Source organism: Trichechus manatus, unplaced genomic scaffold, assembly GCF_000243295.1.
Source record: "Trichechus manatus latirostris isolate Lorelei unplaced genomic scaffold, TriManLat1.0 scaffold00006, whole genome shotgun sequence".
Classification (NCBI taxonomy): domain Eukaryota; kingdom Metazoa; phylum Chordata; class Mammalia; order Sirenia; family Trichechidae; genus Trichechus; species Trichechus manatus.
This window is the reverse complement of record NW_004443942.1, coordinates 34,687,844-34,700,716: the sequence shown is the minus strand read 5'-3', so window position 1 is coordinate 34,700,716 and position 12,873 is coordinate 34,687,844. Positions and strand designations below refer to the sequence as shown.

Below are 12,873 nucleotides of genomic sequence, written 5' to 3'. Positions count from 1 at the left end.
TGATAGCACACACATCCTATACCTGAGCAGGTCTGGAAGCAATAAAAGTGAAAATACTAAAAACAACTCCTTTTGAAGGCTATTTGTAGAAGCCATAAACCAAAGATAAAATAATCTTGAGATTTATTACTTAGAGCTCATGTTCTCTGGATCATAAACAAGTGACTATGTTGTTGACGATGTGGGAATAATAAACCCTCATATACTGGTAGTGGGATTATAAATTAGTCCTTGTTTTTGGCGCACCATTTGACAGCATATATTAAAATGCTGAAGGTGCATACCCCGCAACCTAGCAACACAAACTTATCCTATAGAAATTCTTATACAAGTAGGAAAGATATATACAAGAATGTTCACTACAACATTATTTTTAAGTGTAAAAAAAATTAGGAACAACATAAATCCATCAATAAGGGAATCCATCAACCAATGGAATGAGAGTAGAAAGTTAGATCTACTGTCATGGAAAGATGCCCACAATGTATAGTTTATAAAAACAATAAAGAATAACAGGTATACCATAATACTTTTTCCTTAAAAATTACATGCATATATTTTTATAGATATAGATGTGTACCTGTCTGCATACACAAAAATAAGATGGCCTCAGTGGTTTCTTCTGGGAACTGGGATTAAGAGGAGAGGTACGTTCACTTTTCTTACTATATACACTTTATTGTATTATTTAAATTGTTTATCATGCATGCATATATGCATCATAAGGAAAAAAGTTAACACACACACACAGTTCTTGAATCTCAGAAAAATACAAGACAGTGGCTTCGTTACCTAAGGGATGAAATGAAGTTCCTGCTATCCCCAGACTGCTAGATTGGAGGAGTCAAATTATATACCAGTCCTTCACGAAGTTCCACTTTGAGAAGAAACTATCTTTGTTGTAACCATTAAGAAACTGGCATCAGCTCAACTAAGTGATTTTAGAGCGAGCTTTGTTAAGTACAGATGATAGCCTTGCCTGGACCTTGGTGAATACCACAGCCTATTTAAAAAAAATCTATTTTAAAAAATGGGAATAAGAACAACATTAAATAAAGCTGGATGGCTGCTTTGATAATATGCGCTATAATGATCTGGTGATGTTGGCTGACTACAGATAAAACTCCTCTGCCTTTGCCCATTCTAACATCTTGGAGTTGCCAGAGGAAAGAGATGCTAGTCTGGAGTAACTTCCACTCATACCTTCAATGCAAATGTCTGAACTACATCTGGATGATTTTCACCTCCCATGGTGCATTTTAAGGACAACCTCTTCACTGCTCCTCCTGGTCTTCCCACTATACTGGAGTTCACTTTAGAACAGGGCTCTGAATTTAAAAGGCATTAAAAATATAAAAGCAAGGCCTATACCTGACCACATGAGCTATAAATCTCTATCAAACAACCAAACTTATCAGTGATCTTACAGGCAAAAAGCCAGGTTTATCTCAATAAGAGGTGGAGGATTTTGCTTCCCTTTTCATAGTATTTGAAGATATTCCCAACAGTCATATATGGTAGGGCAGGGAAAGGTACTATAATGGATTGAAGACAGATTGATCCAACTCCAAAGTCCATCATTCTTTTTACACCAGTGTGATATATTTTCACTAGTACATCAAGATTTTTTACAGGAGACAATGTAAAAACTACAGCTAGTGGCCAATGTGCAAAAAAGCTTTGCACATTTAAATATGGAGGCCAGAGACACCGCTCCCACAACCTGTTTTTACACCAACATTCCGTTGTGAGGAAGTACTTTTCATTTCTTTGAAGCTTTGAGTTCAGCAAACATACAGCAGCTACAGGAGTTATAAAGAAAAAATTGTTAGCAGAAGGAAGGAAGGAACTCCCTTGACAGCTGTGTTTTTCTTTCTGACGTGGCAGCAAATGGCATGGATCTTAGTCACATAAAGGTTGGTTACGGATTTATAGCCCTGCATATATTCTTATTGAGGTACCTTTAGGTTCTTAAATTTTAAGATTTTACAATAATTATCTTTGGCAAATACCAATCAGCTACCTATCTTCTGTGAATATCTCTCCTCATCAAAAGATTATGAAAGAGGACACATTTGACAACTTTACAAATACTACCACATCCATTCAATCAATAAATGTTTATTAAGGCTGTATGAGCCAGGTCCACCATGAGTCAATATTTGGAACCTGTGTCCTCCTGTTTTACATACAATGAGAAAAGGAATGGTAATATGTCTTCAAAATCTTTAGCATTTAGAAGAGGCTGCTAAGCAAAATGTGTCAGGAATTAGAGACAGGTAGATTTAAAAGGGCACAATACATACACAAGATCTCGAAGCGCTATGTGGCTTTTTCACAAGGGAAAAACCCCACAGTCTTCCATTACTGCAGAGAACAATAAATGATGCTCATAACAACCTGAATCATAAAGAAAAAGTTGAATTATTTTCAATTTGCTGTACTTAAGAAGGTGAAGAAGTATGAAATATATTTTAGAACAAAATTTATACTGCAAGGAAAAACTGACCAATAAGCAATTTAGAAATTGTTGTTATTTTTAGGGGCCATAGAGTTGATTTAGACTCACAGTGACCCCATGTGACAGAGCAGAACTGCCCCATAGGGTTTTCTTGTCTGTAATCTTTACAGAAGGAGCCTTGGTGGTGCAGTGGTTAAGTGCTTGGCTGCTAATCGAAAGAAAGGTCGGTGGTTCGAACCTACGAGCCGCTCTGCAGGAGAAAGATGTGGCAGTTTGCTTCCATAAAGATTTAGAGCCTTGAAATCCTATGGGGCAGTTCTATTCTGTCCTACAGGCTCGCTATAAGTTGGAATTGGCTCGATGGCAATGGGTTTGGTTGTTTTGGTTTAATCTTTAGAGAGGTAGATCACTGGGTCTTCCTCTCATGGATCACTAGGTGAGTTTGAACAGCCAACCTTTTGCATAGCAGCTGAGCACTTAATCCTCTGCACCAGCAGGGTAGTGGCTGTTGTGTGTCATCGTGTTGATTCCAACTCATAGTGACTAATTAGCTGTGTGGAAATCTATTATCTAGAAAAATACATTCTCTAAGAGTTCTAGGTAAACAAAGTTTCACTATTATTGTAGCAATTTACTTTAATAAAGAAAATGACAAACAATTCTTAGTCATCTAGTGCTGCTATAACAGAAATACGACAAGTGGATGGCTTTAACAAAGAGAAGTTTATTCTCTCACAGTCCAGTAGGCTCAGGGCATCAGCTCCAGGAGAAGGCTTTCTCTCTCTGTCGGCTCTGGAGAAAGCTCCTTGAGATGCATCAGTCTTCCCTTGGTCTGGGAGCTTCTCTGCGCAGGAACCTCAGGTCCAAAGGACACACTCTGCTCCCGGCACTGCTTTCTTGGTGGTATGAGGTTCCCATGTGTCTCTGCTCACTTCTCTCTTTTATATCTCAAAAGAGATTGGCTTAAGACACTATCCTATCTTGTATAGCTCATCGGTATAACTGCCGCTAATTCATCTTATTAGATCACAGTGATTGAATTTACAATACATAAGGAGATCACATCAGATTACAAAATGGTACACAATTATATAATACTGGGAATCATGACCCAGCCAAGTTGACAGGTATTTTTGGGGGACACAATTCAATCCATGACACATACTCAGAAATTTAATTTTATTTTCCTCTGAATATAGGTATATGCATCCAATTATTTATAACAGTAAATATTTTACTCATATTGTTCATTTTTCTATATTTCATTTGTTCCTTTCTCTAACCAAGATATCTTCAATATCTGTTCCTCCAATCCAGAAGCCTATCTCTGTGAACTCAGTAAATTCATATAGTCATAGATGGAGGAATCGCTACATGAGGGTAATTACTTGACGGTCAAATTAGATAAAGGGTGAACATTTTAAATTAAAAACAACCAATTTAAGGGTTTAAACATTTTTGATATTCTACAAAAGCAACTTTGAGTCACTTTCCAATAATCCTTTATGAAAGGAAATCGAACATTTGTTTGTCTAAACAACATTATAATAGACAATGCATATTATAACATTGTCTATTGTAACAATTACAGCCCTCCTATGCAATTTATTCACGTATGTTGTCCATTTTTACCTGTGTTTTTAAAAAATCGTATTCATCTGAGTACATGAAAGCAACATTAATGGGAAATTCACTCTTTTCTCAACAGCAGTTGGAAAGTGATGAATGAAATCTCATATTATGCAAATCTTAAGTGTTCGACTACTAGCCGAAAGGTTGGTGGTTTGAATCCACCTAGAGGTGCCTTGGAAGAGAAGCCTGGAAATCTGCTTCTGAAAGGTCACAGCCTTGAAAACCCTATGGAGCAGTTCTACTCTGCACACGTGGTTGCCATGAGTTGGAATCGACTTGATGGCAAGCAATAACTCATTTTTAAAAATCTTCCCTTAAGTTAGAAACTAGGGACAAAATATTTTTATTCAGAATTTTAAAACATAATTTATTTTACTTTTTGTTGTTGCTGAGAATATACACAGCAGAACATACATCAACTCAACAATTTCTACATGTTTTTATTCAGAATTTCAGATGGTTTAAATATTAAGATAATATGTTAGAAAACATAAATGAAAATCTTCAAAGCCACCAAGATTTCACCTCTATGTAAAATGTGAAATGGTTTCACACAGTATTTGTAGTTTTTGCCATAGAGCATCCAAAACTCCCTTCTGGTAGCAAAACCACCCTACCTTACTTTTCTGGAAGCATCCTTCCCCTCATGGGAAGCCCTGGTCAGTGGATTCCTTTCCCTTGGCCATGGAGATTATTTCCCAGATGGGAAATTAATCAAGTAAGGTCAGCTGGTACTAAAGAGACTGTAATCCAAAATTTTTATTTGAACTATTTAAGACCAGCCATCTTGTATCCACAGCCCTGAGAATGGGGCTGAAGAAGCAGAGAAATGGAGACAGAGAAAAACCTATCCTGGTTATTGTTTGAGCCCTGAATCAAACTGTATCTGTAGTACTTAGAATATGCCTAAACACACCAATGAAAATTTCACAATACAGAAAGTGTTGATGATATTTTTAAACTGCTGCCTAATTTCCTTAAGGTCCTCTGATAAGGGTTATCTTCTTAGCTTTGTGGCTCTTATAAGAGCCTCTGTGACTTTGCACATGCTGCTTCCTCTACCTGGAATGTGCTTCAATCCTTATGGTTTTGGTGAAGGCCAAATGAGTTGACTCAAATGACATTTCTTTTGTGAAGCCATCCCTTTCTTGAGCTCCCACAGTACTTTATATACACTTCTACAATAGCACTTATTACTTTGTTTATTGTGTCTGTCTCTCCAAAAAAGACTTGGAGCCCCTCAAGGAACTGTATTCCCCTTTTTACACTCAGGTTTCAGGTACATGTTAGGCAGTTAATATACTGTTAATTTTTTGATGAAGGTTTCTATGATGCCACATATGTTAGATACTCCACAAGCATCTCTTGAGGCATTATCATTCACTGGAAAGGAGTTAAAGTGGCTAAGCCACCAGCATTCAGAAAAAAAATATGTCCTTGACAAGGTCTATGGCTGACTAGCTGTGCGACCTTAAGCAAATCACATTCCGTGCCTGGGCTTCTGTTTCCTCATCTATAAACCGAGAGAACCCAACCAAATGACTTCTTAAAGTTCCTTATAGTTTTCAAATCCTACATCTATAAAAGACGTAAAACTATCATGAAAGTATCAAAAGTTTTACTAATCTGACCCACACCACTGAAGCAATCTGATATTCAAATGAATGAAGTTATCATTCTTTCAAATGGCCCATATAAAATCTTACTCACCCTAGGCAGGGGCTATTTCCAAAACTGCAGTAAAAAGCTTCATTTAAACTGTAAATTTCTCAAATTAAAACAAGGCTCCAATCAGCAGTAGCAATTTATTTCTGAGCAATTAGATTGCTCATTGTATCATAGGCAAAGTTAGCCCTCTCTGTCCTTATGCCATTTAATTTTAACAAAGTTTAAATTAAAATTTTTTTCTGACTAAAAGTATACGTTACCATAAAAAGAAATAAAATAGACAATATAAAGAAAATAAAAAGTACTTAAAAACTCCATCATTCACAGATATCTTTAACAGATATATATCATGTCAGGATAACTTATAAACATATATACACACTGAGCTATGTAGCTACATATTCTTACAAAAATGTGATAATATTTATGCTATACTGTATCCTCTTCCCCATTTCCCCCATACTTTATCAAACTTATTTCCCAATAAATATAGATCCACATCATCATTTTTAATGGTTAATATTATATTAAAGTCATTTACACAGGTTCATACTAACTAAAATTTAGGTTTTTAGTTACTCTCTATTTTTAACAATATTGTGATGGATATCCTTACACTTAAATTTTTTTGCACAGTTGTCTGATTATTTCTTTCTGAGAAACTGCTGGGTTAAAGGGATTGTACTTTTAAATATATTTTTTTGCCAGATTTTACCCAGAACAGTTTAATCAACTTAAATTCCTAACAACAGTGACTGAGTTTCTATAAACCCTTAGAAACACAGGAATTAGGGTGGACATATTTTAATCTCCTTATTGGCCATATGTATTTCCTCTTTTGAGTACTTATAAAAAATCTTTCTCCCTCTCTTTCCTTAAAGTATCTGACAGTTTATATACTACATTTTAAGAATGGTGGTTTCTAGCTGGTGGGACTTCAGATGATTATTTTCTTTTTGCTTATCTGTGCTTTCTAACTTTTTCTACAGTGAACACATATTAGTTAAATCTATAGTGCTGTTTTTTCTTAAAGTGCTATCTAAAGATCATCTTGCTAAAATGAAACGTTAGCGTGCTATGCGACATATTTTACCGTATTTTTTGAAACATCTATAATGATAAACTCAGGTCTGAGGCACAATCTTGTAAGTCTTCCTCATGTCTTCATAGAAGAAATGTTCCTCTGACAGATGTGGGGCCGGACATATAACCTCAAAACGGCAACATCTTTTGTATTTTCTTATTCCTTACGTTTTTCCCTCAGATTTTTACCCTTACCGCAAATTTAGTTCCCTGCCATTTTCAAAAGGCTGTCCAAGGAATCCTTACCTATGTGATCTCAGCCATGCTAATGCAGTGACAAGCAAGATGAGTTTTAAAGAGATAGAATGAGGGTAGCAAAAAATTCTGTCATCCCAGTTTACATGCAACTCTCTCTTCAGGACTTAAGTCTAAGCTTCAGGGGACTTGCATCTTCTTTCAGGTCTAGAGAAGTGCAATTTCACAAATACCAGTACAGCCTTAGCTCTTGAGAGAGACTTACAGGCTATTAGTAAGTGTCCAAACCTGAATGCATAATATACACAGATATTCTACTAGAAACATTTAATTGCGTGAGGGCAAAAAAACAGTTATTATGAACTATCAGGATTTGGAAATATTTTTGTCAAAGATGACTTTCTGCTGTTAGAGCACTTATTTTAATGATGAATTAAAAACCAATCACAATCTTGTAGCATGTCAAGTCATCAAAACTGAAAATAAACTTTAAACAAACAAAAACACTGAATCATGACCAGCACCTGAATTTTCATGGCCTTATTTCCCTGTTTTCTAAAGGGAACTAGATTTTATGTTCTCATTTTTATGGTTCCTGGAAAATATATGGTAGATGCTTAAACTCACATAAAATAATACAGATATTTGAAGTACATTACATAGCTATGATTTAGATTCGAACATTTACAGTGTTGCAAGTAATTTTGACAACACTCATGTCAAACAATCACCATTTTTCCTAATTAATAAGTAAGTTAGTAACCATTTTCACCTTGAACAACAAATGAACGACTTCTTATAAAAGTGCTATCAGTCTACATTTTCTGCTATGTTACCAAGAAACATGTAAGTAACATAATAAATAAAGTAGACAATTTATAGCTTTATAAGGCAAGAAACTAAAAGGCTATACCAAGACTTAAGAGTCATGGTTCTTTCTCATTTATATACTTCACGATTTTCTTGTAAGCATATACAGAAACAATGTAGTTATACAGTTAAAAGCTGTTTTATGTGTAACTCAGAAGGGATTCTCATTCCAGCAGCAAATATTTATTGAGTATAGTAGGCAGGCAGAATAATGGTCCTTCAAAAACGTCTATGTCCTAATCTCCAGAAGTTGTGAATATGTTCGGTTACATGGCAAAGAGGAATTGGATGGAGTACCAGATGGTGTTAAGGTTGTTAATCTGATTACCTTAATTAAGAGAGAAAGAGTATATCTTGAATGATCCAGGTAGGCCCAACATAATCACAAACCAGTTGCTATCGAGTCAGGTCTGACTCACCCATATGTGTCAGGGTAGAACTGTGCTCCGTAGGGTTTTCAAAGGCTGATTTTTCAGTAGATTGCCAAGCTTTTCTTCCAAGGTGCCTCTGGGTGGACTTGAACCTCCTACCTTTTGGTTAGCAGCTGAACGTGTTCATCATTTGTGCCATCCAGGGTCTCCATTTAATCACAAACCAAACCAACCAAACCCGTTGCCATCGAGTCGATTCTGACTCATAGCAACCCTATAGGACAGAGCAGAACTGCCCCATAGAGCTTCCAAGGAGGGCCTGGTAGATTCAAACTCCCGACCTTTTGGTTAGCAGCCATAGCACTCAACCACTATGCCACCAGGGTTTCCATGTAATCACAAGGTTCCTTAAAAGTAGAAGAAGGAGGCAAAGAGTGATGCAACTATGGAAGAATGGTCAGAGAGAAGCAACGTTGCTGGCTTTGAAGATGCAATGAAATGAGGTCAAAAGCCAAGGAATTTGGGCAGTCCTTAGAAACTGGAAAAGGCAAGGACATGGATTCTCCCCTAGTCTCCAGAAGGGATCACAGCCTGGCTGGTACCTTAATTTTAGCCCAGTAAGACCCAGGTCAGACTGCCAGTCTATAGAACTGTAAGACAAGAAATTTGTGTTGTTTTATCAGAAGCTAAGAAGTTTCCTGAATACAACTAAATACTTTGAGGGAGAGAGTAGCACAGGCGGGGGTCTGGGGACCATGCTTTCAGGGGATTTCTAGGTCAACTGGCATAACAAACTTTATTAAGAAAATGTTCTGCATCCCACTTTGGTGAGTGGTGTCTGGGGTCTTAGAAGCTAGTGAGCGGCCATTTAAGATGCATCAATTGGTCCTAACCTACCTGGAGCAAAGGAGAATGAAGAACACCAAGACACAAGGAAAATATTAGCCCAAGAGACAAAAAGGGCCACATAAACCAGAGATTCCATCAGCCTGAGACCAGAAGAACTGGAACATGCCCGGCTACCACCAATGACCACCCTGACAGGGAACACAACAGAGAATCCCTGATGGAGCAGGAGAAAAGTGGGGTACAGAACTCAAATTCTAGTAAAAAGACCAGACTTAATGGTTTGATTGAGACTGGAGGGACCCCAGAAGACATGGCCCTCGGACTCTCTGTCAGCCCAAAACTGAAACCATTTCTGAGGCTAACTCTTCAGACAAAGATGAGACTGGACTATGGGACATAAAATGATACTTGCGAGGAGTGCGCTTCTTAGCTTAAGTAGACACATGAGACTAAATGGGCAGCTCCTGTCTGGAGACAAGATGGGAAGCAGAGCGGGTCAGGAACTGGTTGAATGGACACGGGAAATCTGGGGTGGAGAGGAGGAGTGTGCTGTCACAGTATAGGGAGAGCAACTAGGGTCACATAACAATGTGTGCGTGAATTTTTGTATGAGAAACTAACTTGAATTGTAAACTTTCACTTAAAGCACAATAAAAAAAAAAAGAAAGAAAGAAACCTGTGTTGTTTTAAGTCTCTAAGTCTGTGGTAATTTGTTATAGCAGCAATAGAAAAGTAATACAAGCACCTACTAGGTACTACTTTGTTATGAGTCAGAATCGACCGGATGGCACACAACAACACCAACTAGGAACCAGACATAATGTCAGGCATTATAGTGATTAATGAAACAGACATGAGCTTGAAAATTTTTAGTAAAATGAGTTTATAAAACATTCGAAAAGGGATACACTAAAATCAGTGCCAAAAATTGAACCTCATTGTTAACCACTGTCATAGGGCAACACGTGTACTAACTGTTAAATGAGAAACTATTTTGTTCTGTAAGCCTTCATCTAAAGTGAAAATAGCAGCACAACTGGAAGAGCATAGTCGATGTCACTGAACTGTGCATGTAGAAATTTTTGAAATGGTGTATCTTTGGCTATGTATATTTTCACCAAAAAAAAAAAAAAAAGGTTGAGAAGGGAGAGGGTTGACGTGTTGTGGGGTTGTTAACCAATGTCATAAAACAATATGTGTACTACTGTTTCATGAGAAACTATTTGTTCTGTAAGCCTTCACCTGAAGTAAAATAAATAAATAAATAAATAAAGCAACACGAGAAACTAAAAAAAAAAAACATTGAACCTCAGTAGCTGTATCATTCATTACTCAGGTGATGGTAAACTCAACAGCCAAGGAATTACTTTGCTATTGCAGGTTAAAGTTCTTTTGTTGTTGTTAGTTACTGTAGAGTAGATTCCGACTCATGGCAACACCATACGTGCAGAGTAGAACTGCTCCACAGGTTTTCAAAGCTGTGATTTTTTGGAAGCAGATCACCAGGCCTGCCTTCCGAGGTGCCTCTGGTGGGTTTGAACCCCCAACCTTTTGGCTAGTAGCTGAGGGCTAATTGTTTGTACCACACGGGGAGCCAGTGAAATTTCCTTTAGTTTTTTTTTTTTATTTCCACAGCTCTCTATTGTTATCTTGTTGTTACCACAGGCACGACAGTCTATCATATCTTTCTACATCGTAACTGAAAGCAAAACTCTTCAATTACATTTTAAAGTGTCTAAAGTAGGGTTATTATTTTGTAACTATAAAAAGGAATCCCAATTAAAAAGAATTTATCAGAGTGTCTTCATAATCACCTGAGGAATATGTCCCTTGACTGGTTAGTGTGAGTATTTTGATTTGCTTGCAGGTGTACATCCCTATAATGAGAAAAACTCTACCAGAAACTAGCCATTAACTGCCCTTAGCTTCAACGTTATTTCAGTCTTCCGAAAGCAATCTGGATTTCAACACAGATTTTTGTACAAGCAATACTAGTGTTCACTCTACTAGGCAGTTAATACTTCTCGTGCAAATGAATAAATTACGTTTTATCAGGCTCTTGTGAGTTTGGTTAATATGCATCCTCAGAGACTGACTAATGCTGGCTAAAAAGATATAATCAATTTATTGAATATGAACAGCAAAGACTTTCCCTAAATCCATGAAGAGCTCATGTACCTCATGAAGCCTAGTCAATGACCACATCTTTTGGAGTGCACTCCCCTCTTAAATTAACACACATGCTTTGACTGCAAATACAAGCACAGTTCTAGACAGTGTGGAATACAGGGCTGAGTGAATTGGCTTGTCACCTTTAAAGTAAATACACTGTCCCTGTTCCAGACTGCTAAAACAATGGTAGTCCTTCACTATGCTGTATAATGTGTGTTATTACAAATATAAATAATGGCTTGTTTGTACATACATACATACACTTATTCTCTCTCTTACTTATTCAATATTTGCTGAGCATGCACCATCTGTCAGGCACTGTTTTAGGCACTGGGGCTACCTCCCTGAACAAAACAAAGTTGCTGCCTTCATGGAGCTTACATTCTGTGGAGAGACAGGTAGGTCTCACATGGAAAAACATATCATAATACAGTGCCAGTAATAATAAATGTTATGAAGAAAAATAAAGCAGCATAAGAAGACTGTTGTTGTTAGTTGTCATCGACTCACCTCCAACTCATGGTGACCTCATGTGTACAGAGTAGAATGCTCCATAGAGTTTTCAAGCAGACTGGAAGCAGACTGCCAGGCCTGTCTTCCGAGGTACCTCTGGATGGGTTTGAACCACCAACCTTTCGCCTAATAGTTGCATGCTTAACCATCTGTGCCACCCAGGAACTCCTTATAAAAAGTTAGTTAGATGGAAAGAGATGCTGTTTTAGACAGTGATCGGAAGAGAAGAGGTGACATTTGAACAGAGACCTGAAAGAAGAGAAGGAATGAGTCAGGATGATATCTGCAGAAGAGTGCTTCAGGCAGAGGGAGGAGTAAGCACAAAGGTCCAAAGGCAGGAAAGAGTTTGACGCTCTGAAGAACATCCAAAAGGCCAGTATGCCTTGAGCACAGTGCACAAGAAGGAGAGTAGTATCTGAGGCTGGAGAGGTAGCCAAGGTCAGGTCATGGTTATTGCAAAATTTAGGCCATGGTAAGAACTCTAGACTTTACTCCTAAGTGTGATGGGAAACCACAGAAGGTTTTCTGATGTTGTTCTTTTTCACCGATGGGGGGGACATGACTAGGCTTATGTTTTTTATAAGATCACTTCGGTTGCTCTAGGGAGCGCAGACTCTTTGGGGCAAGAGTGTAAGCAGGGAGACTAGTTAGGAGGCAACTACATAGGTTCAGGAGACAGACAGTAGTAGGTATAGAGGTGAAAAGACATGACTGGGTTCAGGATACATTTTGGAAGTGAAGTTGATGGGTTATTGATAGACTAGACATGGGATGTGAGAGAAAGAGAAGAGTCAAGGAAGAGTCTAAGATTTTGAACATGAGAATATGGTGAATAAGGGAAGAACAGGCTTGGTGGGGTGGGAAATCAAGAGTTGAGTTTAAAATAGGCAATAGATAAGTGGTATCTTTGGTGAAGGGTGAGACAGTACACAGTACTGGGGAAACCAGCACAACTTGTACAAGGAAAGGTCATGGAAGCTCCACAGACACATCCAAACTCCCTGAGGGACTGAATTGCTGGGTGGACGGCTGTGGGGACCATGGTCTCGGGGAACATCT

At 37.8% G+C, this 12,873-nt stretch overlaps 1 protein-coding gene across 10 annotated transcripts in view; it reads right to left on the bottom strand.

The window, feature by feature from the left end:
* TTC17 (tetratricopeptide repeat domain 17) overlaps positions 1–12,873 on the bottom strand; it is a 134,047-nt gene that overhangs the window by 110,011 nt on the left and 11,163 nt on the right. Inside the window, exon 2 of one of the 10 annotated variants that reach the window (XM_023738487.1) lies at positions 793–2,400. The exons of 6 other annotated variants lie outside the window; for them this stretch is intronic. The gene's annotated coding sequence lies outside the window, so the exon portion shown is untranslated. 3 more of the 10 variants (XM_023738492.1, XM_023738481.1, XM_023738491.1) reach the window with 3 other exon arrangements.